A 27,135-nucleotide genomic window follows, 5' to 3' on the forward strand; every position below is an offset into this window, starting at 1 on the left:
CACCAACCGGAAACTCGTGCGTTACGGTCAGCCTCCCTGACAAGTCCGTCTTGTATTTACATCAGCTTTTGAGAAACATCCACTTTGACAATATTCCACTAATGTAAAAAAAAAAAAAAAAAAAAAAAAAAAACCCACAATTTCGCAATCGTGGTGTTTCCACTAAATAAGAAGAGGAATTAAAATCACACAGCAATCGTATTGTTCACGCAATTAGTCATTAAAAACACTTTACGCGGCATCACCGTCAAACTACTACCTGTTGATGATGATGAATAAATAGACATCGTAATTGTTTAATCTTGACAAAAAAAAGTTTTTTCCACTTTAAATCAGTTTGAAATTTGACGACAGAATCAATAAACGGAGATTTATTAAAGATATAAAGAGAGTTCTACTGTTAGATGAAAACTGATCAGGTCCAGATGAAGTTCCGTACAGAATTTCCTACTGCAAGTAAAACCAAATCACACAACTACGTTGGGGTAAAATGCTCTGTACTTGTGCAGTCATTACAGTGATGCACATGTAAACATAACTAAAATAAAATAATGAAAACTTTCTGGATTAAAAACATGCTGGCATGACACTGACAGGCGGTGATCACATGTGCAGCTGTCCGTCCTCTAACCTCGTCTCATTTAACAACAGATATTTCCTGGCTTCAGGTTTCAAGCGTTTTGGCTGTAAGAGTTACTCTCCTATACACAGCTCCAGCTTCTCTTACACTGTCAAGTCATAAAACACTCATTAAGTGAATGGTCTTACGGTTCCCCCCTCTCCCAGCCAATTGGATGAGGAGCAGCACGTATCCTCAATCTGTGATGAATTCATTTGCGCTCAGATATCTTTTATTCAGTCAAGCAGCAGTTCAGACAGCATACATGTTTGAGTTTCACAGTCTAATGGAATGCGATATTATTTTCTGTAATTAAATGAACAAATTAAACACGTTAAATGCATGAGGAGTGGCACAGCAGTTGGTGTCTGATGGAAGGCATTAGTAGTCGAGTACTGATAAACGTGAGCAGCGATTACCGATAAACATAAAAATTACTGATAAACATGAGTTTATAAATAACTCAAACATTCATTTTTGCACCTTTAGTTATTTACTAATGGATTATCTTGGACACAAGGCTTTATGTAAACAGCGTGTTTGGTTTTTGATTTTGTAAAAACTACACATCCCGGTGCAATCACTCGCCCGCATGCGGCTCTAGTAACAATTGCCAATTTGCGTTTACAGTGTTTATGCTTCCCCTTGTTTTTACACAACTAAAATCCTGCTGTGTGAGCCCTTACAGAAACGCATCTAATCAAGAAATCCATCGTTTTGGTTTCATTTTGGATCCACTCGCCACAATGCGAAGGGGGGAGGGGACCCACAGCTGCCGTGGTACAGTCAGTCTCACAGCACCTAGTCTCTGTCATTTGAGAAGTCCAATTGCCTCGTCTGCTGAGGGCAAAAACAAGCAGTGGGAAAAGACACGCACGCTTGCTGCCCGACGCACACACCCATAAAAATAGAGGCCTATTAAACAAGCCAACGCACTGCCCATACCAGAGCCTCAGCATCAGCACCAACAACACAGTCATTAATTTTGATTCATAGCACTGCTGCAGTCAGAGATTTAAATAGATTAGAGAGCATGAATAAGACAATTCAGGCTCCAGTTTAGCTTTAGACACAGGCTCTGTGTGACACCAGGGTTTTTTCTTCTTCTTTTTTTTAACAAGGCTACCAGTGTGTGAAACTTTTGTGGGTACATGTAAGGAAGGAGTTGTGCACACGCTCGCATGCCGGCCCTGTCATGCACACTCGTGTCCTCGAGCCATTAGGCATTCTCAAACATATGTACAGTACAAGCACAGAGCCACCTACCCTCCCCACCTGTTGCTGCCCCAGCAGCAGCATGGGACCCTGTAGCCTCCAGCTGTTGGGTTTGACACGCACACACACATCCACACGCACACATCCACACGCCTACACACGTTCTTGTGTGCACACACACAAATATTCACGCAACTCCCCACATGCCACAAACCACACTGGCTATTATTTTTAGCTCTGTAGTAAACAGAGAGCTTGGTTTTCACGAAGCAGAGCACCCCCTGCCACCCTGCCTGCCCGCCCGCCCCCTTCCCCTTCTTCATTTTGCAGGACCTTCCAGTGTTTGTGCCCCTTCGGAGGAAGCAGCCTGTTCAAAGACCACATACCAGAACCTCACAGCACCTTGGTACGCCGTGTTCTGTTTAAAACAACTAATGGACAAAGGGACATTTCATGCAGGCGCCTTATAAAAGCACTGATGCTGCTCGGACTCTTTTTTTTCTTACCATTTGTCAAGTTGCTATTAAAAACATGTTTTGTTTGCTTTGATTTTACTTGACTGACCAAGACCAACTGTTGCACAACTGAAGTGAAGGGAAAATTACATTAAATAGCATCGTGCCTCTGGACTCACACAAAGTAGACAAGTGTTTTGGGGTATGTCTGTACCAGCCTTGCACGTCCAAGATTTTGTCTCAAGCTAATGGTGCCTTCCATTTGCACTCAAAACTCAGCAATTTTGACTTCCCAGTCGTAAACCGGACCGCCCAACCTGAGGTCGATCTTCCCACTTGTGTTCCTAAGGCCGACTTTGAGTTTCGATGTGGCCGCGCCTCACACCAACCGTCGGGAGTTGTGGCGAAAACATGTTTACACTTCAAAGAGTGTGTCTGAAATCATTGTTACATGTCGTGCCTGTAACGAAGCTGAACAAATTGAAAGTGGTGTTTGTTTATGGAAAGTAGCAGCTTATAAAGATGTTTGTGGGAGGTGCTATACACAGTGTCTGATTGGGCGTCGCCACGTTGGCATCCTGACTTCTCCGACTGTGTTGACTGGAGCCGCGTTCGTTCGGGTGTGACTGCGTGGGCAAGCGGAGTGCACCTAAAAACTATGTTCACAAAACAACATCTGACTTTCTCGTAGAACTTATACCAATCTTCATGGAAGATTTACGTCACCAGATGAAGCCGAACGCATTGAATCTGGATGTAGGAAATTACTGAAAATTATAATTGTGGACACTGTGAAAGAAGTGAAGCGCCTCACGTCACAATCCCACCACTCCAGGTTCCGACTGCACATCCAAGCAGAAGTTGAGGTCGATGCTCCACAAAAGGCCATGACTGTTGGATGTGCTTTCTTTTTCCGTACGCCTTCCGTTGTCCATATGCGGCTCCTGTTGTTCAATAAAATTTAAGTATTTTTCTGTGTGTGTGTGGGTCAAATGGGGTCGTAAACTGTTCACACAGAAGCCTTACCATGGTCACGTTTTCCAGTAGATCACGCAAAAAACAAAAATTGTATTTCAGCAAAAAATGACAAAAGGTGAACTTTAACTCCATCTCAAGACTTGTACAGTCTTTAACAGGTTTAGCAGCAGGATAGCCAAGCACTTAGCTCCTGCCATCAACTCTGAGCGTGATGTAACGCGCCCATATTTCACTGAAGTTGTTACGTATTTTGTAAATGTCCCCTACAGGCTGCATGTAAATCTAACATGCAAATTAGACGTCTTTGGCCTTCTTCCTGCCACTCTTCCATAAATTTAACAAATGTGACTGCTTTTCTTGACAGATTTGTAGTTTGCAACAGAAAGACAAGCCCAGGTCGCACGCCATCCCTGTTGAGGTCATGTTAACGAGAAACCTGAGGCTAAACGACTGAGGCAGAAACAGCAGTGCGATGCTGCCGTTTCGACCCTGGACAGAATAAACCAGTTCCTGCAACATTTTGTACAAAAAAAAGTATCCCAAGATCGACAATTCAAACACCACCGAATGTTTTCATTGAACATAGTCACCCACATGGTGCCATCTGACGAATACACCCTCTGAGGAATCCAAATGTGTCATGTTTGAGGACTGCAGGTCTATGCTGGAAGCCATTTTGAGTATTTTGCCGCATGTGTTGGCTTGTTTTTTCCCTGTTCTTCTATTTAATAGCTCCAATTAAGGTCACTTTTTTATGGATATTTCCATGAAAGATACTGGAATAAATCTGATCTAACCCTATAATTTAATAATGTCAAACTGCAGGGTTCTTGGGCTGCTGGGGACTTCAAATATTGCATATCCAGATGAGAAAATCTTTTCATAATCCCCACAGTCTTAGACAAAAGTCCACAAAAAAAACGGAGTGACTCCTTCAGTGTCTCTTGTGGGTGATCTTATGCTTTCTCACCTCTCAGCAGGGACAAGCGGTGATCCACTAACCCAGACTTCCTGAAAATACGCCCTGAGTCAGAAGGCTGCTAATGAGACTTGACCAGAGAAAAACTGCATGCGAGGGGATTCATGTGACTGAATGTGCAGTTATGCTTAAGTGCGTCTTCCTGATTTCTGGAACCGGCAACTCTGACTGTCACGCACTCCAGGCCTCGTCTGGTGACACCGCTGTAATGACAGCAAGGACGTATTGTGAAAACACAAAGCAGGATGCTTTGCTGGTCCTGAACAACAACAGAGGGTCTTGGATGTGATCCTGATTAACCTCTCTGCAGCGAACCCCAAACATCCGGACCGCTCCTCCCAACACACGACTGAACCACCAGTTGAGGCCGGAGGGTTACGGATGTTCCCGTTTAAGACGACAGCAAAAACAGCACCTCCAGTTGAGAACAGGTTAATTGTACTTCCAGGGCATTTATAATGCCTTGTAAATGTCTTTATACCAACTTTTTTTCTCAGTTTACCATGTCGCTGCAACAAACTGCAATGTTTTTAAGAAGATCAAACGTGACAGACCAACAGAAAGGTGAAAAGTGGTTTCCAATCTATTGAAACATTAGTGAAGAAACAAACTGGTAGAAGGCCAGAAAAAACCTTAAGATATTACCAGAACACCAAGAGAAGAGATTTGATCAAAACATATTTCCATGGTTGTATGGCCCGGTTAAGGTCCAGACCTAAATTTGTTTGAAAATCTACAGCAGCACCTATAAATACACGTTCGCAGACGCTCGCTCAACGAACCTGTTTGAGCTGGAGTCGTTTTGCATTTAATAGAACGGGGAAATGCCCCTGCTTGTAAATGTCGAACCCCAGAAAATTCGCAGCTGTAAACACAGTGAAAGATAGCTCTACAAAGTATTGATTTGACAGGATGGAGCACAAAAGCGTAGAGACTGAATGCTGCTTCTCTGTGTTTGGTTCTGTTTCTGGGGATGCAGAGCGAAACGAGAACCAAGAGACGCCTTTCAAAGGAGCGATGTCTGATTGGTCTGTAAAAATGTTTGAAGAAGTCCCAAAGTGACGTCAATTATAACTCCAGGATGAAGTCCAAAACGACACACCAGTTGTAACCAAAAGAAGCGTTGCTGTGATTTGAAGAAACACCCTCTACCCCCCCAGTCTGCCGACCAACGGCTTCCTTTAGCCAAATGGTTTACATCCAAAGAGGGGAAGGATGTCTATCCGGCTGTTGGGCCAGAAATATTTATAGGTGAAGAAACAAACTAGCATTGTCCATACAGGCACGGGGCTAAAAACAGAATATCATGTTCTTTTGTAAAATAGCACGAAACAATATAAATCAACAGAGTAAACAAACTACGGCGCTGGTGGGAGGTGAAGAGTAAATAAACTCCTCAGGAAGGAAGACACAGCAAAGCTTTTCCGTGACGAATCTGCCTACGCAGAAATACTTATGAAGTTTGTTTGTCCCATTGACCTCTTGACTCTGAGATTTGTCATGGATTTAGTGCATTGGCAAACAGTGGCGATGGCGTGACAGTGATGGCTTTCCAATATCTGATGTGGAAGAAAGCACACACCAAAAGATTCATCAAACAAACAGCATCTGATTTAAATGACTTGAAACCTAGTGGTTTAAAGCGTTACACACTAAAAAACAACACAAGGGAAAAATAAATATTTCTTTTCAGATCCAACTGGAAGGAAATGCAACCAACCAAATAATTCAGGGAAAGCTCCAGCAGCGCAGCAGATATCACAGATTTTCTTTCTGTCACTTCCATTTACCAACTTCACAAAGGAAAGACAATGAAACTGTCTGCTTACAGTTGACACTGCTGCAGCTTTTCTCATTATAAAAGGCAGCGGACCTTGGAATACATTGCTTTGGTTATCAAAGATGTGGCCCAGTGACTAATATAAACGAGAGCCTTGCTTCATTAATTCGCGTTGAACCTTTTGACATTTTGTCACATTTCAACAACATACTGAATTCATTTCATCAGGATTTTATGTGACAGACCAACACAAAGTAATTCTGGTGGAGAATCATCAGTGTTTTAAACATGTTATAGAAATAAGAGTCTTCAGTGTTAACATCTGTCGCTGACATGATTTTTAATGTGAACAAGCTTATTCACATGTGATTTTAACTGCATTTCCCATTTCATGGAAACACCACAATGGCAAAATTGTGTATTTTCAACATTTGCAGAATATTACAGAAAGAATATTACAGAAGACTTGAAATCATTTCCATTTCCAAAAGAATAAAAAATAAAAATAAAGATTAGCTGTTGTGAACATTTCTTAAGGGAGAACAGATTATTTAATAGGTAGTACTATTTATCACTGCAGTTTCTGCACACAGTCTAAAATTAGGCAAAAATATACAACGGTGATAAGTGAAAAACAAAAGCCGACAAAGTAATCCACAGTAACCAGACAACTGTCATCTGATTCTTAAACTAAGTTGATTTAGGTTGAAAAGACATTAAAATGATCTAATTCGCCCAGATAAACTCTTAAAACAGTTAATAGTAAGATTTAAGGAGTTGTTTTTCTAAATCACCTTTCGGTTCTCCAGCTTGAGAAGCCATCAGGAAAACTCTCCCTGGTCTGTACTGAGGCTAATGAAATCCACACTGACACACACGTACACACACAGGTGGTGTTTCACTTTCACTCCGGGAGGAAAGTGACTGACTGGCCTAATATGAGGCGCCCTCTGTCCCTGCACATCTGGAGCGAGCCAAGCGGAGGGAGGAGAGGGGAGCGGTGATGGTGAAAATATAGAGACTCAGTACGGGCATCTGTTGGCGGCGTCACGTGACGTCAGCATTGTGGTTCTTATTGCTTTATTTTTTGAGGGAATTAGAGGATCCTTGTGTATTTATGGAGGGGGGAGACAGAGACAAAGCCACAAAAGGAGAATATTTAAAGTCTTTTGTTAGTCTATTCCTTGAAAAAAAAAAAGTTTAGCAAAAGGCAGTCATGCCTGCTACATCTGGCTTATAGGTACTATATAAGAATCAATTATTGTTTTTTTTTAAGAATTGAAAAACATTACATTTTTGACCACATACCACAGTAAAAAACACTAGTATACAACTGAAACCAGATACATACTATGTTAAGATTACTAAAATCATTTCTGTTTTAAAACAATTGGAAAAAGCAGAGATGGCTAAGTCGATGTTTTGAAATGAATTAACACCAATCTCGTTGTCGTTTTTGTGACTTAGCAGAATAATAATACTCATATGTCGAACCACAGGAGAACACTGATGTCTTTTTATATATAAATATCTGGTTCCAATTGTACGTGTATCGAATGCCAGACTTTTCCTGCTCGGTCTGAAACAAAGTAATTTTACTGAAACTTAAAATGAACATTTTAAAAAACTATTACTGTGTTCAGATTCTAGGAAAACAAAGACGTTGCTAATGAGTCTGAGGATGTTTGTTGTTACTGTTTACTAAGCATGTGCTAGAAACCTTCACTGCTATCTTGTCTGGCTAGCTTTGCTATAATATTTTCAGAATGAAGCTAGCCAAAAAGGAAGTTTGTAAGTGTTGACAAAGTAGGTTTGCAGTTAAAAAAATTTAAATAAATGTTGCTTAGTTTGTGAATCTTGGGCTAGAAGCATTAGCTTGTAGCTATGTCTGATTAGCTTTGTTCAGATACTTTCAGAACCGACACAACCAAAAACCGAGAAAGTACATGTCAAAAGGGTGTTTGTATCATTCCAATTTGGCTCATTTTTATTATTTAAATCGGTATTATTGCTCAAAATATTTGTGAAATGTATCATTTTAGGCGCTGTGCACACAAACGGTGGTATATGTTGAAAACCAAACTTCTGATTGATTTAATCTTGCTAACCGCATTAGCTAGCAACAATTAGCTAACTAGTAGCAACTAGCGAACGAGTCCCAAAGGAAGAGATAAAATGAACAAAGTAATTATTAACAAACTCAAGTGACTCAAATTAATCTGAAATTGTGGCAGGAAAAGGAAGAAAAAGAAAAAACACGACTGACTAACGATGCTCCGATGCTGCTGTGCATCCTCCCAACCTGGGAGGTTGGGAGATGACAGATCCACTTACCTCATATTACCTCATATTTCGTGAGCTGATCACCTGCGTGAGCAGCAGTGTCTCCATCTGTGACTCTGTAACTGAGTCAAATGTTTTCGCGGACCTCACGCACACACAGAGGAGTTTAGAGACGTTGACAGATTAACACATGCTTTCATGACTACAGAATAACACTGACGTACGCAGACAGACATCATCCTATGGGAGAAAAGTGATACCAAAACAAACCAGAGTGAATGAGCAAGATGTATCTGGGTACTCTTTTTTTTTGTGGTAGATGAATAAGCACAAAAAATGAATTAATACAAGAGGGAGGCAACTCAAGCCTTTCAGATATTTTTTGGATTTTTCCACAAAGTCACGAAAGGGAGCAGTGTGTTTTGGGGCAATATTATGTATTAATAGAACAATGATACAATCTTCTGTTGTCATGAAAATACTGTATGTATCTTAAAATAAATTTGACTTTGTAATTAATCACCTTGAAATTTGGTCTCTGTCCCTTTAAAAACTCCTGTTCCTCCCGAAAACCCGCCTTCAGGAAGTCGTCACAACGACTTTTAACAACCGGCTTGGCAAATCTCTAGGCAAAGTACTGGAACTTTCACAAAATATTCAAAAGTTGTGACTTTTACCAGAAGCATACAAATGAAAATCAACACTAAGCACCAAAAACACGCTGCGTCTCCTCATACTATCCACGCATTTTGATGTTTACACGTTTCAACATATACCAACGTTTATGTCAAGTGAACAGGATCAAAATTACAAATATTCAAAAATGCTTTTTTTTTTTTTGAATTTAGCGACTAACAGAGTATTTTTGTACGAGTGCATTTCTTCGAACAAATAAGTTCATCAGATGATTTTATTTTACTGTAAAGCCGGGGTAAGTCATTTATTTATAGCTCTGATCAGTAAAAGACGAGCAAGTCACGAGACGTTTTGGCACGTCGTGTTCCCCGTGGAGGAATTTCACATATTCGAAAATCAGACATGGCGGGACGCTTGCGCAGCGAGACGGTCTCATAAAAGAAGAAGATGATTTGTGGAAACCTTCGTCCGGAGGAATGTCTGAACACCTAGGCTGAACGGCTCCATGGGAATGTTCTATTTCAGTGTCAGGCCTGTTCTGGGAATAGAAACAACGCTAGACATAACAATGGCGCATTCGCAAGGTGGATGATAAGATGCCAATTAGATGAGCTCAGTCTTGGATGCGTGTGTGTGTGTGTGTGTGGTCAGATGTTAGAAAGGGAAGAACACACAGAGACAAAAAAAAAAAAAACTACACACAGATGAGAGGAACAGAAAAAAAGCTGTTGCAAATGAAAGATTTCCAGGAGGAAATGAAACATTGACACTGCTGACATAGAAAGAAGTACTAGGAGCAGGTTAAGTGAGTGAAGCTGATAACAAGCGAAGCCCCCCCCCCCCACTGACCCGCTGCAATGAGCCGAGTACCAGATCCAGACTCAATGCAGACAAATGCACTCGAGTTTCTGCTCCACACAAAGAAGAGCAACACTGACGAAGCTCAGCAGGGCGAACCTATTAGCTTCACAGTCCTTACCACACACACTCATGAATGTGAGGAAGTAAGAGGAAAAGCTACGTCCTGAAAAGACGAGCGGTCCTTACTGACAAAGTACAGAGCCGCCAACATCTTCCTGTACTGATCATTAAAACAAGCGGGAAAGGAAAGATGTTTGAAATGTAGCTAAAAATGGTAGAAAATGAAAGAAGTTAACCAAAAAAAAAAAAAAATTGACCACTACAACCTATTATTTTCATTTGATATAAAAACTTGTCAGTGAAGACACATCTTTAGCTTAAGCTTATTTAAGTTTAGATAACTTGCTTTTAAGTGTAAAGCGTGATCTACTGGGATTACTGGTTTTATTACGATTTCTTTTTTTGAATTTACTTGCATATTTTCTGCATTTAACCGCATCAGAAACGCATCCCTAGAAGAAGTATGATGGGTGAATTTCCTGTCTCTCTGTCACAGAGGAAGCAGAGCTGTTAGTTACTTAGTTCCTTCACATCAACAAGTAATTTCTCATTTATTTTACATCAAGATAAATTACATCACTCAGCATGATAGTCTTTCAAGGTAACCTTTAGATTTTTCCTGATATTGTGGTTTGAGAATCTTTCAAGTCTCACCATCGACTCGATGAGGTGGATTGATATCCCTCACATCTTGTTAGCTTTCCATCACTCACAAGCACCAGAAAGCTCATACCATTAATCTTAATGCATGCAAAACTACACATTTGAATACAGCAAACTGTATACGTGCACAGGAAGAAGCTATTTGCTTACCTTTTGAATTTCAGTTGTTACGATTTGAGAGTTGGCGTGAAAACTCTGGTTGACTCAAAAGTCACGGGATCCTTTTTGTCACAAACTCTGAGGATGTGTAGATAAAACGTGCTTCGAGTTTGATTAATTTAAAGGTTAAATGGAGTCAAATGAGGCAGTATGTAAAAATCAGACAAGATATGATATGAGAGAATATATGATTTTTTTTCCCCCCCTCATCTAATTTATGGCCTCAGGCACCTGTCTACCCAGGTCTGTTGTGCTTATTTTTTATAATTATTATTTTGAAGGTGTACTAAAATGTGAAATTCCCCTTTGGGGATTAATAAAGTGTATTAAGTAACTCATTCAACTTTAATTGTGAAAATCCATCTGTAATTCTCAATTCCTCCTTTTTAGGGCCAAAACAAGCTGGATTCATCTGAAAGCAGAAGAGTTCTGGTACCGTCCGGTTGGAACGTTTTTTACCTCATTTCATTCCTCTATCCATCCTTTCTTTCTTTGCTCTCCATTTTTCTTTTTTTTATTGCAGATGTAACAGAACTATTCCTATGGCGAGCCATTCATCTGTTTCATGTTGTACAGGGACATAAATCAGGCGACTGAAATGTCCTTGGCAGCCATTTAGTACCATAAACGGGCCCCGTTAAAAATTAGAGAATTTAATATAGGAGACTGCTTTGTCTCTTTGCAGCACTAAAAAAAAAAAAAAAAAAAAAAAACTAATGTTAAGTCCATCTGGCAGCTGGAAAAAATACGAAAGAGTAAAGCAAACATGGAGGAAAAAGCTCCAGGGAAATCTCTGTTATTCCTTCATATTGTGGTCACATATAACTCCACGTTTTCTTTACGACTAGTTTTTACGGCCGCAGAATCTCGCATGAGGAGCAGCATACAATGCTCACTTAAGGGAAAATCTCAAGCCTGGGTTGGGTCAGTGTTAACACGAAGCTGCTCCGTCATGAGAAAACAGACATTTGGATCGTGGAAGGAATGACCCGTCGGAACCGAGTGACCGCCCTCCTGACATCCCGCCGCTCCGCGTCGAGCCCTGCCTGTCGCTCCGAAAACGTGGCGTCAGTCAGCGGCCGTGGCGTCAGTCAGCGGCCGTGTCGTCACGCCTCCGTGCCAAGGAGGTGTCCAAACACTCGGCGGGACAAAAGGCACAAGAGGGGACTTAATGGGCCCCATTTACACCTGCCAAGCTGGAAGAAGTGATGGGCCACAGAGCGAGAGCCAAGAAACGGACTGACGGGGGTTTGTAGAGGAAGAGGGTGAAACGCTTCGGATGTCGGGTCGTAGTCGGTCAAACCAGAGATGAATATTCACAGGACGACGAGGAAAGCGGCTGTGGAAACTGTTCGAAGCGAAGAAGACTCTGTTGGGTTTTCTAGGACTACATATAGCAATTTATTCACTCCCTCAGTTGTTGTTTTGGATTTCTTCCATCTTTTTGATTCTGACTTGCCCTGGTGTTGTGATACAGGATTAATAACTCAAATGCAAGTTGGAAAAGGAGTTTGACTTTAGGATAAAAACAAACTATGTGTGGAAATGAAATGAACTAAAATCAGAGACGATAATGTACAGGAATAGTTGAAGGCTAAAAACATATGTTAGACTGAGGCAAAGTTTCACCTTGATGCACAATAACAGCCCCAAACATTCAGCCAGACCTGCATGAAGAAGCTCAGATCAAATGAATTTTGTGGTTGTACCATGGAAGCAGTGCAAACATTTACAAAGGCCCTGTAAGTCGGAGGCAGGATATTTGTTAAATTTAATTGCCAGTCTCCATGAGTGAAAAAAAAAAAACACCCTAGCCTCACGTAATATGCAGCAGGTGACTCTAAACCTCTGAATTAGAGTTTATGAATGAATCTTATGGCTTTAAACAAGAATGTGTTAATCTTCTTACAGTCTAAGTAGAGGAGCAGGCAGTTTAACCAGTTGAGGAAATAAAGTAAGTAAAGTGCCGAAGTTAATCAGACGGTAACAAGCACAGCAGCGCTGCATCCCAGAGGATTTGCACTTGACTCACCCTGCGGTTACAACAAGCGACAAGATGGAAGATCTTAAACTAAAGCTAAAAATGGGAGAAGTTACACTGCTTACTCATGAGCCGTAGACTCTTAATTAACATAATGTGTCAGGTTTACTTTGTGCTCGGCCGTATAGTTAAAGTTAATTAGTCAGATCGGACACAATGCCCGATCTAAAACTCTGCTCTGAGTACAGATCTTTGTTGATGATGGAACAGACAGGAAGTTGGTGTTTTCAGGCGATTAAACTAATTTTACATGAAAGCAGAAAAATAAGGAGCTCTTATATGGAAATGAAATTTCCATGTAAAATTTAAACGTGTAGAATAAAATTAAAAATCCCAGTTTGCCTAACAATCAAAGATACAGTTTGTACAAAATGACAGCGACAATGTCCACCCTTGACCTCGGTCAAATTTACCCCGGGCCACAGTTCAGGCTCCCGCGTCGCTGCCCCTTCCACCCCCTCCATCACGCAGAATTATGATAAAGACGTTACCAGACGCCGTGACACATTCTGAGCGAGGACACATGCGCGGGGAGCATTGTCCCCGCTGCTACCTTGAAAGCTAGCCTGTGGCGAGATCTGCTCATTCATCACAGGGGGGCCCTTCTTCTGCTGTAGCGTTTTCATGCTTTCACTTCACATTAAACCTACAAAAAAGGGGAACTGCAAAGGCCCCTCGGAGCCCGGCCATTGGAGACGTTGCTACTTTCAGCCACAAAGATGTGCAGCCCGGCCTCACAAACAAACCGGAGGGATGGAGGGGTTGAGGGGGAAGGGGGCCCTCTTTGGCTGCCATGTAATAAGTCCTGGCGTGCTAACCTTGTAATTGGCCATAATTAAAAGGAGGCAGAAGGAGACGAGGATCTTCCTCTCAGCTTCAGCTGCCAGGCTGCAGGAAGCAGTAAAGACACGCTGTCTCTTCCTTTACAAGGTGGCACACCGTCTCTCCCTTTCTTCTTGTCACTCATAATCTTTGCAAGGGGTATTTCTGCATCTCGTTTTAGAAGCGCCTCTAGAATGTAGAGGATGAGGGTGAGTGTGTAAAGCCTATCCCCCCCTTCATCCTCAAATCCCCACCGCAGTTAGCGTACAATGGCGGTGTGTGTGTTTGTGGGCGCACGCACCATTTTACCATCTTTTTTCTTTTTCTTTTTTCAGTTTGGTCTGTAATTACCACGTCTGGAGATGTGCCCCGTGTGTTTGTTGTTGTCTGTTCCCTGATTGCAGCCTCGTCGGTGACGGCTTCACTCAGAGGGGCCGATTACAAACACGATGAGGGGAATTCGGCTCCTTCTCTTTTCTGTGACATCTCCACATTTCACCATGATTTTTTCTTTTCTTTTTTTTTTTTTTAAATAAAAGGGCTGGTGATTTATTTGTCTAAATCTGTAATTTTTTTTAATTTTTATTTTTTAAGTCTGCGTTATGAGCTGGGTCAAGACGGAGACGTCCAGGATTCAGGCTGCAGCTTATTTTCAGGGCGTCCTGAGTTTATTAACAGCAGTGTGGAAGACATGAGAAGATGAACAGCAGTTGTTTTACAATCGCGATGTTCAACAACAGCCGATGAGTTTATGTTACACATGGTTAAGTGAACAACAAAGTGTTACAAGTAAAACGATCAAAGAGTCATGAAAACGTAGAGGAAGCAAGACCAACACCTGAGTGAACTTTAGACTTTTATGTAGCTGTGTGTGTCAAGTCAGATTGTTCTTTAGAAATGAAGAACAACTTTTATGTGAGATGCTGTTAGAACATCAGAGCAGCTTTCTGTACGCTGCAGCAGAGATGACAGTCGACAAAAAGCTTCAGGACGACATGCAGGTTTCTTAAGAAAAAGAAAGAAGAATTACTGTTCACTGGTGTAGCTTCTGTGAAATCCCAATACAGTTATATTCCATAAATTACAATGAATGCCATTTGTTAGGTCAAAAGTACGTTTTGAAAAATAACGACCGGTAAGCGGGTATTAAATATTTTTCTTATTAAGCCCACATTTCTTTTATAATGAATAGCTTTTAGTTTATTCGATGTAATATTCACATTTTAAATGCCACGTTTTCGTTAGTTAGTGGATAATCATCCAAATTAACAGAAGTTCAAACAACCATCTGAGTGTAATTAATCTATATAATGTGTCTAACATGGTGGAAAGTTTGTAAGATAAGCTTTTCAAGTATATTAGATTTGTACGTCTGCAGATCAGATATGTTATACTAAAGATGTAATTTAAGTTTTGTGTGGTTTTTTTTCAACCCAAAAAAGGAAAGAAAGCTAAATCGGCAAATCAGCTGGCTATCTAAGTTCAGCCTTGGTTTTCACTTTAGTTCATTTGTTACCTTTATCGTTTGTGCAGAAAGGCAATTAATTTGCTGAGGCTTGAAAATGACTAAGGGTTATACTTATGTGATCACCGTTTCAGAATATTTTTGCAATTTCCTGTTTTCCAGATGCCATTAAGGTATCCAATCATCTCCTAAAAGCTCTTGATTTCCACAATCATCTCTAATTCACGACTGTTTTTGTTTTACTACAAAGGCTCCGTCTCTGGTCCACGAAGGCCTCAGTGCCGCGTACATGCGGCCCGGGCGCGGCGTCGCTACATGAGCCACAGCTAGCATCTGCTTCGGGGCTCCGCTGACAGACGGGAGAGTGCTGACGGGGCAGCGCTGCGCTTTTGTCACCTGAGCGTCACTCACTGTAACCCAAAACCAGACAGCTGCTTGACTCACCATCAAGCTGAAAGGAAACACCAACGGGGAGAGGAGGAAGGAGGAGGGGGAGGTGGGACATCAAGTTCATCTGGGTGCCAAGTTCATACGGGAGACGCATTTTATGTCGTAAGCTTGGGTTTGAGAAGAAATTATAATAGGTTTGATTTAAGGGGAGGGGGGAAAATCCCAGTGTATTTTCTCTTTAAAACGGATGATACTTGCCCAAACAAAGCGGAACGAAGCAAATAACTTTCCCTATCAATCCTGAAGGACCCTAAATAACCCCACGTTCCACTAATCTGTGTCCATATAAATCTTTAACCTTTGCTGAACTTTGTTTTGAACTTCAGTTTCATCTTTCTTCTTGTCCTCTCCGCTGTCAATAGATGACTAAACGAGCCGAGGTCAGTCCTCGCCCACCGGCGGCCATATTTCCTCAGGCTCCGCCTGTGGTCCCCTCAGCCGAAGACACACAGAGACAGACAGTGGGAGGACTCGGACCGTGACCTTTCAACCCAGCTGGGCTCCCTCCGGGTTAACAGAGGCCACGTTGCCATCTCTGCAGAGGCCAGCACCTGGATGGCTGGACCTACATGGACAAGTGTGTGTTGTGCATGTGAGCGAAGAGGGGGAGGAGCGTCCCTGGGGAAATGAATTAACCGCCCAGTCGAGCCGCCCGCCCCCTCACTTACAGCGACCTAAAGGTCAACCCTCACCCTCTCTCGCATTACGTGCTCATTTTTATTTTATATATATGCAGCTCTGTAAAAACCTGCTGATCCCATTTGAAAACCTCATGGTTTTTCCACCAAATATTGATTTCTGAACGTTAAAATAGTATTATTTCAGATTTGTTAATTTAGATATTGTTTCTAAATTAAGGTGAACTTGTTTTCTTTGCATTATTTTAGGTCTGAAAGCACTGCATGTTTGTTATTTTGACCATTTCTCATTTTCTGCGAAAAAATAGTACATTTTTGTTTGGAGTTTCAGAGAGATGTTGTCAGTAGTTCATAGAATAAAAGAACAATGTTCATTTTTACTCAAACACAGACCCATAAAAAGTAAAAAAATATGAGAAACCGATCATTTTAAATGGTCTCTTCATTTATTTTTTTTTCCAGAGTTGTATGTCTACTTTGCTGTGACTCACCACGCATTTTTCAGGTTCAATCAATGAAAAGTGAAATCAGAAACATGTAAGTATGAAGAAAATAAGCCTGCAGGTTGAGTGAGACACTAAGAAAAGTACAATTTATTACCTAGAAATTTTATTTCATTTTATTTTTTTGCAAAATTTGTTTTCCCACCTTGTTTTTATGCCTTAAGAAAAAAAACTGATATAAAGGATCATAATTCATGCATGAAAGCGCTATAGCAGTTTCCCCTTGTAAGTGGACAAAATATGAAAAACTTCAAAAGGCCAAAATACTTTTGGAAGCAATCGTAAACGAATTAGATGTCGGTATGTGCGTGCAGTTGACCCAAATGCTTTGGGTTGCTCCTGAGATGCCTGTGTGTGTGTGTGTGTGTGTGTGTGTGTGTGTGCTCCAAATGTCAGAGCAGAGTAATGAGCCTTTGTGTGCAGCGCCTCCACAAGCAGCAGCCGGGGCTATCTCTTACCTCGTCGCCCATTAAGAAAGCAGCGTTCGCTAGAGGCAAGAGAGTGGCGTTTCGTTTCCACGTTTTGGGACACTCGCGCCAGATGCGCTCTGATGGAAAGTCTGGGTTGACCAAACATGTCGAAGCAGCCTGAATAACCTCACACGCACACACACAAACACGCACACACGCAGAGGGAAACTGGAGGCTGACACACTGGAGGGCAGACGGGAGTGAAAGGAGACTGGTGGAGGTGAGAGAGACAGAGAGAAGATGATAAGTGAGCGCAGCGGGGCGGGTTGTTGTGGCTGACATCTGGCTGTAAGAGAATCTGCAGCAGCTCTGGAAGCCCGGAGGCTGGATGCTGATGACAGCTCCCCTCCTGCGCCTCCTTCTGCCTGGTGACAAAGCCGGCAGCAACGGGGCCGAAGTGGCTCCGTGACTTGATGACACGGTGCTGATGCAGCACTGTGTCATGAGCTGCTGTGAAAACACACATCAAAAATCCTGAAACCCTTTGTAACATTTTAACATTTTTGTGAAATAACTTTAGTTTCACTTATTGGGATTTTGTGCAATGGACCAAAACAAACTGACATGATTTTGCAGAAAGAGGTTAAAGGACACACAGACTCTGAAGCGACTAATATTGTGTGGTTTATCTTAATAAGAATTTTGATTCATTGCCATCACAATAAAATCCATTTAATTTTAGAAGCTCCCACAACTGACCACGGGATTGTTAGTTTTAACATTTTGTTTACTGCTTTTTTTTTTTTTTTAAGTATCAATAAATATTAGTAAATTGGAAAATGTGTGAGCACTTAGTGATACAAATCATACTTCTTAATGTGATTGGTGTCCTAAAGAAGTATGTCACAAACAGGAATGCTTTTCATGAGCAGTAATTGTGTTTGAGGGGCCGTGATTGCGATATAGCTGCCTAAAAAAATTAATAAATAGTTCTTATTGTCACTTTTATTGTTATCGTAATAGTACCACAAAGTATCGCGATAAAAGTTTACTCAGAGGCCTGGATATTTTCTTTCTCTGCAATTCCACTTTGATTCTCATCTCCCTTCACTGCTCCATCTTTGTTTTCTCCCACTGAAGAGGATTATCTTCAGTAGAATCCCACAGGGCCAATCAGCAAACAGAAGGAGTTTTTCTGCGTTGTTTTAGAATCGTAGCTTTAGCAATGGTAGCACAAGAAGTGAACAAAGTTGTTCAGTCCGCATTTGCCACGCCTCCAAATATTAACCCTAACAACCGCATTTCTCTCTACACGGTGGGGGACGGTTGTTACCAGCGCAGGCAGTTTTAGGTAAGCTTCATAGCATACATCTTGGCTAAACCATGACGTATTTGATTTGGTTAATTTTACAAACTTTAATCTTCAATCGCAAAGAGTCCAGACACTCCGAACGAAAAACAAAGTGTAGAACAATCGGCTGGTTTTTACTGGGCTATTTACAGTATTTTACTGTAAAAGTCAAACTATGCGTCGTTTTATATCCATTTAAATAAAATTTGAAGGCCGACACACTTTTTATACCCAGAACAAACTGTACAAACTTTTATAACCATTTTTTTTTATTTGATTTATTTTGCAAATGTAAGTTCTTACTGACATACACACACGTGCACACACACACACACAACAAGCAAAAGAAGGAAGGACACAGTACATTAACAAGTGAATCCATTTTGCAGAGCGCACACCGAGGTGGAAGGAGATCTGTTGCATTACACAACAGAAAACCTTTAACTGGAGATTTCATTGTGTGGCTTCGTGGCATTTGGTTACCAACCCCTTCCATCGCCTTAGAGCCGTATGCCTGTGCAACCGGATCTGTCAGCCTGGTCCATCAGATAGGCACGCTGACTGTGTCTAGCTCTGTCTACCTGTCAGTGCTGTGTGGCTGTCATCCAGCCAGTCAGGCAGCCATTGCCCGGCCACCGCCCCTGCCTTATCGGGATAATGAGCCGCATTTAGGTCCATTATGAGCTGACCCCAAGGACTTTCTCTGCTGCTAAGCAGAGGCCTTGTGCCAGTGATGGACAGGCCAGCGGGGAACCCGATACTCGGCTGGTTTGTGCCGCGAGAAGCGGGCTGCAGGGGAGGAAAAATGAAGACAGGCTTCTTCGACTTGAGAGAGTTTGCAGGTTTAAAAGCGAAAGCTGATCGGAAAGGTGAGTTTCAGCACAAACTCTGAATGTGGACACGCAGTGGCCCAGAAAAGCTCTGTTTTGGTTATTTGGCTAGAAGCTAACTTAAGAATATGCAGCTTGCTTCTTAGGTCACAAATGAAATGCTTGACAACATCAAACCTTTATTTGAGTTTCTAGCATTTTCGACCATCTTGTAGAAAAACTTAATTTCTCCAGGTCCATAAACTTAAAGCAGGAAATTAGATTAAAAAAAAAACAACTGAAAGAACACTTAGAGTAGCTTCTTTTGCTTTGTGAAACACTAATTTGGATCTTCTTTGGCTGGGTTGCTGATTGTTGGGCTGAGATTTAATGAACCAGGGATCTAAAAGTGTGAAGTTGGCTTCACCTCGACTTTGAACATCCCAACAAGCTGGGAAGCGTCTGAACTTTTACTATCCCTCCAGGCTCTGAGAAGAATCAGGTGCAAGGCTTTCTGTGGAAGAAAAATAACCTTAGGCTAATCCTCACGTTCCAAACCGTCTGTCAGAAGAGTCGGGGCAGAAGATACGTCCAGCCTTCTGCATTTACTGGAACGCAAAAAAAGCCTCTAAAAACTAATTCATCTTTTTTTGTTGCAGCAAAAAAAAAAAAAAAACAACCAAAGAGGAAACTACTTTTTACCAAGATAAGTTATCATATGTATGCAACCCTGCTTTGCTAATAGAGCAATACTTATTCAGTCCACACCACTCTGATACCCCTAAATAACATATATCGTAATCAATTGTCTTCAAAAGTGTAAATTAATGTCAGCAGTGGAGTGCATAGATCATTTAGGAGGCTCAAATGTAAAAGAAAAAAAGGCGACCAGCAGCTATTGTTAGTAGTGTGAGATTTATTACTGGCACAGTTGAAATATAGATTTTAAACATATACCAATTTAAAATCAATAGACATTTGAGGTCTGAGGCAGATGCTTAATAATAATAATAATGTTCAACACTCTACAGGTTGGTTTCTTTAACAATCAAATTGGCAACAACAGAGGACAGCAGAGCAATGCAACAGCACAGAATATGGCCACTTTTTATTTAAAAATTTAAAAAGAGGCGCACTGGTGAGAAAGAAGAACTGCCTTATGGACTTTATGGGCCTGGATCACAGCGGACAGATCAGGGATAAAAGTTGTGGCTAGCTGGGGATTAATCAGAGAAATAGCACAGAGGCCAACAACAGCGCTAAGAATCCATGCTGGGAAACAGCAGCTAAGGGAAACAGAAATTTCCATATCACTAATTAGAAGTTTCCAGCAAGTATGACCAACGCAAAAAACATATAAATGAAAAAAGGAACCTTTGTTTGAAGTGACACCATTGATTATGTCTTAACAAGGGACATCCCTGCACTAAATGCACTTCAAGATTTTACTCATCACTACCAACAAATTTGACGTCGCATGTGGAACCCAATAACAAAACAAAGCTGAATTTTGTATGCGTGCATATTTACACACACAGATAGTACAAATACTCATTTATACATAAAGATACACAGGCAAAAAAAGAGAGAAAAAACACCCACCGACACATTATCTAACCCTGAATCTCTTGTTATCTTCGCCTCTCTGTCTCTTGTCTTTCGCAGTCAACAGGACTCTAATCTACTGATTGTGGACGCCTAACAAGCTCTTCTTTGTTTTTGCACTAGTAAATTCCACCACAGCAAAAAAAAAAAGAAAAAGAAAAAAAAGAAGATAACCCACCAGCGGGTTTGGAGAAACCAACAAAGCCTTGGCTAAAGTGACGCACACTCATTACCATCATCACAGAGGATAATTAGTAAAAGAGGGTGAAAATAATGTTGCCATCAATCAAAACAAAGGCCGTGGGGGGAGACGGAGCTGGTGAAAGGATGGAGGGGAGCAAAAGTGTCAGGACTCAGCAGAATAGGGGCCATGGGAACTCTGAGTCAGGCACAGTCATGCTCCGAGTGCAGCAATGTGTCTTGCTGCCTGGTGAGGTAACTGAATGCATGTAGGCACATCTCCCTCCATTGTATTTGAATGTTTAAGCAAGCAAAGCAGGTAAAAGTTCATGCTAATGACACTTGCGCTATTTTGAGTCTACGGAAACCCCAAGATTGGCTAAGTTTAGCTGTGGCTTTCCGAAAATAAGACAAAAACAAACATGACTGGGGTAAGTTGGTTAGATTTAAAACGCATATTACCACAGTTGTAAATATATACATCTTTATTTTTTCCCCCTTTGTAAACAGTCTAGAGACAATCAGACGTTAACACCAACGCCTGAAATGACGACTGTTTGTTTGTTAGTCTGAACTCGTTTGGCTCCAACAGTGCACTCACTGGTCGGTTTCTTGGCTTTGTCTGCTGGAAAGAGTAATTGTACCAGCCTTGAGTGTTTTTACGAGGTGTATTGGTGTTTTCCATCAAGCCGCAATTACTGGGCTTTGTTGCACACGGCAAATCCTCCTGAGAGAGCCGTGAATGGAGCTGGGCCGCGCCGCTCGGTACTGGCAGAAACGGGCAACGTATTGATATGCAAAGCACATACGTGTTGGTATGCAAACATAGGTGGAGTCAACATCTATACAGGCTGGTCCAAAGGAAAAATAAAAGCCTGCAGATCTCATGCAAATAAGGGCCAGACTGTTGCAGCAAACGGGCAAAGTGAGATCAGGTCCCGTGAGAACGTTTCTGCGCGGCTTGCTGGCCTGCAGCTGGACACTCAAAACCGTCGGGTCATGAAGACGCACTTGAAAGGGAGCTGGAAGTTAATTATTTTAGTGCCTGCTGGATAAGTGTCTGCAGTGCTTATCGTTGTTATCTTTCATGCAGACCTACTGATTCCTCCCAAAGCCTTTACAAGGCTAGTTGGTTTTATACTATCCACAAAATAATTCCAGTTATTTTGGCTTCTTATTTATTTTTATCTTACTATGACCTCCATTCTTTGCTGTGTTATGTAAAAAACGTTAGAGGGAGTTTACTACACCCTGCAGAATTGTTCTTTTGAAAGTCAACAAAGTTCAATGTCTTCTTTATGGATTTTTTTTTTTAAAGATACAAACACAGAAGAGTTTCAAAATGGAAGCCAAAGCATACATTGGTTTCCGTAAATAATTTTTTTTTTTTTAAGTGAAAACTTATTTCTCAAAAGTTAAAGCTAATGTCAATACAAAAAACAAGGACAAAAGTGTAACATTGCTGGTAGATTTTGGCTAAAAGGAGTTCATTTTGAACCGTTTCTGGTGTGGAGGCGCGTTTTAAGAGTCTAGCGCAGCACGATTTGAACCGTTTGGAGCGTTGAGCGCGTCGAGCATGTCCAACGTGTCCAACATGTCCCAGGCTCCACATAGACTTTGAATGTAAGCCAGACGCACCTGACACTCAAAATGCGTTTGGTGTGAACGGCTGTAAACGGCTTCATGAGGAGCATCGTTGTGATGACGTGCCGAAGGTGGAGTGTCAGAAAGAGTAGGAGCTTCTTAAAGAGACAATCTTAAGTCAAATTTCTTTTAAGTCATGCTTAATATATACAGCATTTTAATAACAACTGAAGGTAACAAAGTTACTCGATTGTGCAAATGATACCACCCCTTTTAAATATGTCATATCTAATAGGCATTGAAGTTGATAAGATGATTTGGAAAACATCAGACAAGAAAAACAATAAATCTAAAGGGTGGAAAATGATTTCACGCAGCAAAGTGCCGTGGTACCACTCAACCCCCTTCGACTCTACGGACGAGGCATAAATTGCTTTGTTTTGATCGGCTGTTGTGAGAAAGTGGAAGTAAAAAATGACAAACTGCTGAAGAAACAGGAAAACACCAAACAAATCTGAGAACGTGTTCAAATTGTTTGGATGTAAGAAGTACACAAACACAATGTCTTTCGCTTTGCACACAAACTCAGACCGACTGAAAGAAGACTGCCAGATGGGAAGAGAGAGCAGACAGGAACATTCAGCAGAGACGGCTGAATCTTGGCTTCAGCCGTTTAGAACTAAACCTTTCCAGTCACATTAGATTTGGGACATTTGGCCCCAAGAAGATGGGCTGAACTCTGGGAAAATCTTCACATACAAGTGCAAAAGCGTGGGAAAATGCAGTCCCGTGTTCCCACACTATTAATCTCCAATTTCATGGCGGTGCTTTAAAATGTCTTTAACTCTGATGCAGCATCTCAGGCAGCTTTAACTTCTGCTACTGAAGACTGAACACCGCAGGTAGAGAGGCCAGAGAATTAGTAAAGCAGACCTATAAGGCAATTGGTTCACAGCATAGATTTTTTAAAAAGCTGCTCTATGAGCAGAACTTGAGACAAATATTAAAACGTTTTTTTTGTAAACCTTTGTGTGGAAATTGTGTGAAAACAACTTCCCCAAAATGTGGAAAAAAACAACAAAAACTCCAAACAAAGTCTGTTATCAGACTATTATTGTGACACAAAGTTGTTTGTGTCTCTGCACGTGTCGTGCGAGAGACTGCATTTGCCGTCTTTCCTCCTCGAGGTCTCAGTCAAACGGTATCTTGTGATACAACAACAAAACACACGTGTGTGATTGCACGTCCAAATATAACAATGACTCACTCATCTTTTGACAGAGATTTAGCAGATCTACTCCAACTGTGCTGCATGTGGATTCAATTTCAGGCTCCTAACATAGCACGCATTAAACACCATACTGTGAGCTGGATGAGTGGGTTTACATGAAGGTGTGTATGTGTGTGTGTGTGTGTGTGTGTGTGACTCTGTGTATGCATACAGAAATTTGTGCGTGTCTAGCAGAGGAGACCACTAATAAGAGATTGGGAGAGTGACCCTGTGGGTTGTTGAGAGAGCCAACGCGCTTGTGCCTTGAAAGGACACACGCATACACACACATATGGGTGTATGATTATTCAGTCACGGGTCTGTTTGAGTCCGTGAGTGTATCTTACAGTGTGCAAGTGCGTATCATGATAACCGCCACCCCCTCATTAACTCCATCATGGCTGGAAACAATCAGCCACTCTGCCCGAGTTGTAGGGCAGACTCAGGAATTGCAGACCTACAGACCTAAAATTAGAGAAGCCTCGATCACCACAGCCTGACTGGCCACAGATTATACCCAGCTTTCCAAACATGCAACATAATCTCAGAAACCAAAAACAAAATAGCTTTTGCACCACTTAAGCCATAATTGTTTAATGCCTGGAGGTTAAGTTTGTTGATTGGCATATATATATATATATATATATATATATATATATATATATATATATATATATATATATATATATATATATATATATATATATAGAGAGAGAGAGAGAGAGAGAGAGGTCCAATGCAATGTATACTAGTTGGTGGTTTAAGACAAAGATCTCATAAGTTCCTATTGCAGAAGGGTGTCCGCCAAATGCTTATCTTTGGATTTATGTGAACACTGTCAGGAGAGAACCAGCTACCGTAGAGCCTCTGGTTGGCCTTAATGACGCTCTGACACTTGCTCAGGTGTTTCAGGCAGAGGAGGATGGAATGACACTGCATAGGAATCCGAGACCGTCTTCCAGTGAATGACTCAGACCCAGGACTTGTTAGAGTGAAATATGTCTCTTGATTGACCTGTGGTTGTGTCTGTGTTACTAGCTAGGAAGAGGCAAATCTGGTAACTGTGGATTCTTCAGGTTATGCTCTGCTATGTTTTAGCTACAAATGTTTGTAGTTTCTGTAGTTCTTTGCCAACTGTGAGTCAGAAATTCACTCATCATGACTACACATATAAACGTGATTGATTGATCGATTAATTCTACAAAGTGTGTTTTGCAGAAATTTTTGAGTGCAATTTATGACAATTACCATCATTATTTAAAAACAATGTTTAAGTGACACACAGAGCTAGTAACTAACATGGGGTTAGTTTTCCAGGGCTTCTGAACAATTCTCTGAACAGTTTAATAAGTAACTAAGTTTGTTATTGATAGTCAAACTGGCTAATTTCAATTCAGTTCAAATAGCGTATTTAGTTTCAAGTTACTAAAAAGTCACATAAAGGCACTGGGTGTACAAACGAAAAGATCCAATTTAAATCCAGTTTCGTATTAGCCACTTTATCCTATAAGTCCAACAAATTAATCGCGGTCAGATAAAGATTGTTAGTGATACCTGAGACCCAAACAGAGACTCTGAGTTGAGTCAAGCCTGAGTCGAAGTCAATTCTAGTTAAAGTTCTGATCTTTATTTTGAAATCTTCACATATAAAATAAATTACAAAGGCAGTGAAAGTACACACGTGTATTTGGGAAACAGATTATGATGTGGCTATGATAGAAACAAGGCGGTTTTAAAACACACAGCTTTCATTCAAGCAGCTGATAACCATTTGTTTATAAGTCCTTGTGAAATATCCAGTCTGGAACCTCCGAGAAGCAGATGGACAAAGAACATGAACACAGACAGAGACATACAGTGAGTATTGTGAGATGTGACTAGTGCTGGCTAAATTACCATTTTAACTCCAAGGTGAAGTCCATGTTGGGTTTCTAGGCAATTAATTGTTTTAGGGATGGTAAGATTCAGGCTTACTGCTTTGAAAGCAGTTAAAAATACAATGTATAATCTTCACCCCTGAGGGGAGAGTCAGTAAAAAAGAAAAAGAAGAAAATGAAAAGGAACTGAAGAGAGAGCAACTGAAACCAGAAGCCAAAACTGTGTGTTAGGTGCATGCCTGCAGGGCATTGTATTTACTTTTAGCACAGAATGTGCTGTGAGGGAGTAGGGCTCATTGTACGTGATGACATAATGTCTTCTGACATGCAACAAATACTATCTGTCATCATGGGGCTGGAAAGATAAGTACACAAAGCCGACAAGCCGGAACGTTGCCATCAAATTCATCGACAGCCAAGCAAGTCTTGATTAGTCCTGCGTTAGAGAACACAAAGTGTTCAAGCCATCTAGTCAAGAAAAAGGTGATTATTGACATAACAGATGTGGTGGTGTGTTGATGTGAATAACAGAACTAAACCAGAAGTTAATTTTGAAGACAATTTTCTGTCAAGATGTGTTAAGGTATCCTGGCTGCAAGTATTTTTCGTGTTAATAATACCACCAAGATGATATTTTAGGTGTAGCATTAGCGTCGACCGCTTCTTCAACCTTACAACTCAAGGAAGGGGTTGAAAATGAGCAATGTTGAGTGCCAGACTCAAGGACATTACAAACACATTAATCATGGTATTGCCGAAACCGGTGCTTAGCCCAAGAGCCACAATTGCCAGGGTATACCACACCATAAAGGACCCAAGATTCAGACTGTGAAAAGATGATCTAGAAACAGTTCTGCACATAATAGCAGGGTGTAAGACACAGGCAGCTTACATGGGACATGACAAAGTGGCTGCAAAAGTGAATGTGAGGATTGCTCTGAGATTGAACTGGAATTCCCCTAGTCAAAGTTGAATCCTGCCATGGACACAGGACACAAATGCTGTGGAGTGTGTAGATCGGTGGCCTGAAACTGCAGTCCTCAAGGGCGAGAGTCCTTTGGCTTTTAGATGTGTCACTTGTACACACTTGAATTAAATGGAAAAACTGCCTCGCTGTCATGCATCATGGAGAGCTACAGAGCTAATGAGTCTACATTGGGGCCAGGTGTCCTGAAGCAGAGCGACATCTCAAAGTCGCAGGGAAACCGGCCCTTGAGGACTGCAGTTTGAGACCACAGGTGTTGATCCAGACAGACAATCGGGACATTTTTGTTGTTAATAAAAGCTACAGAAGAAGACGCTAGTGACTGACATCTGACTTTAATGATGGTGCTATTGTGTCCGTGTGTTGACGTCACGTTGAGTGTTAATGAAACCAAGCTGGATAGATGGCAATAATAGAAGTAGCATTAGTTCACATACTTGGTAGTGATCATCTGAGC

The 27,135-nt window shown here is 41.2% G+C and overlaps 1 protein-coding gene across 2 annotated transcripts in view; it reads right to left on the reverse strand.

Annotated features, from left to right (window-relative positions):
• kcnq1.2 (potassium voltage-gated channel, KQT-like subfamily, member 1.2) overlaps positions 1-27,135 on the reverse strand; it is a 206,465-nt gene that overhangs the window by 26,463 nt on the left and 152,867 nt on the right. The window lies entirely within an intron of this gene.

This window comes from Poecilia reticulata, chromosome 6, assembly GCF_904066995.2.
Source record: "Poecilia reticulata chromosome 6, P_reticulata-male-v2, whole genome shotgun sequence".
In the NCBI taxonomy this organism is placed as follows: Eukaryota; Metazoa; Chordata; class Actinopteri; order Cyprinodontiformes; family Poeciliidae; genus Poecilia; species Poecilia reticulata.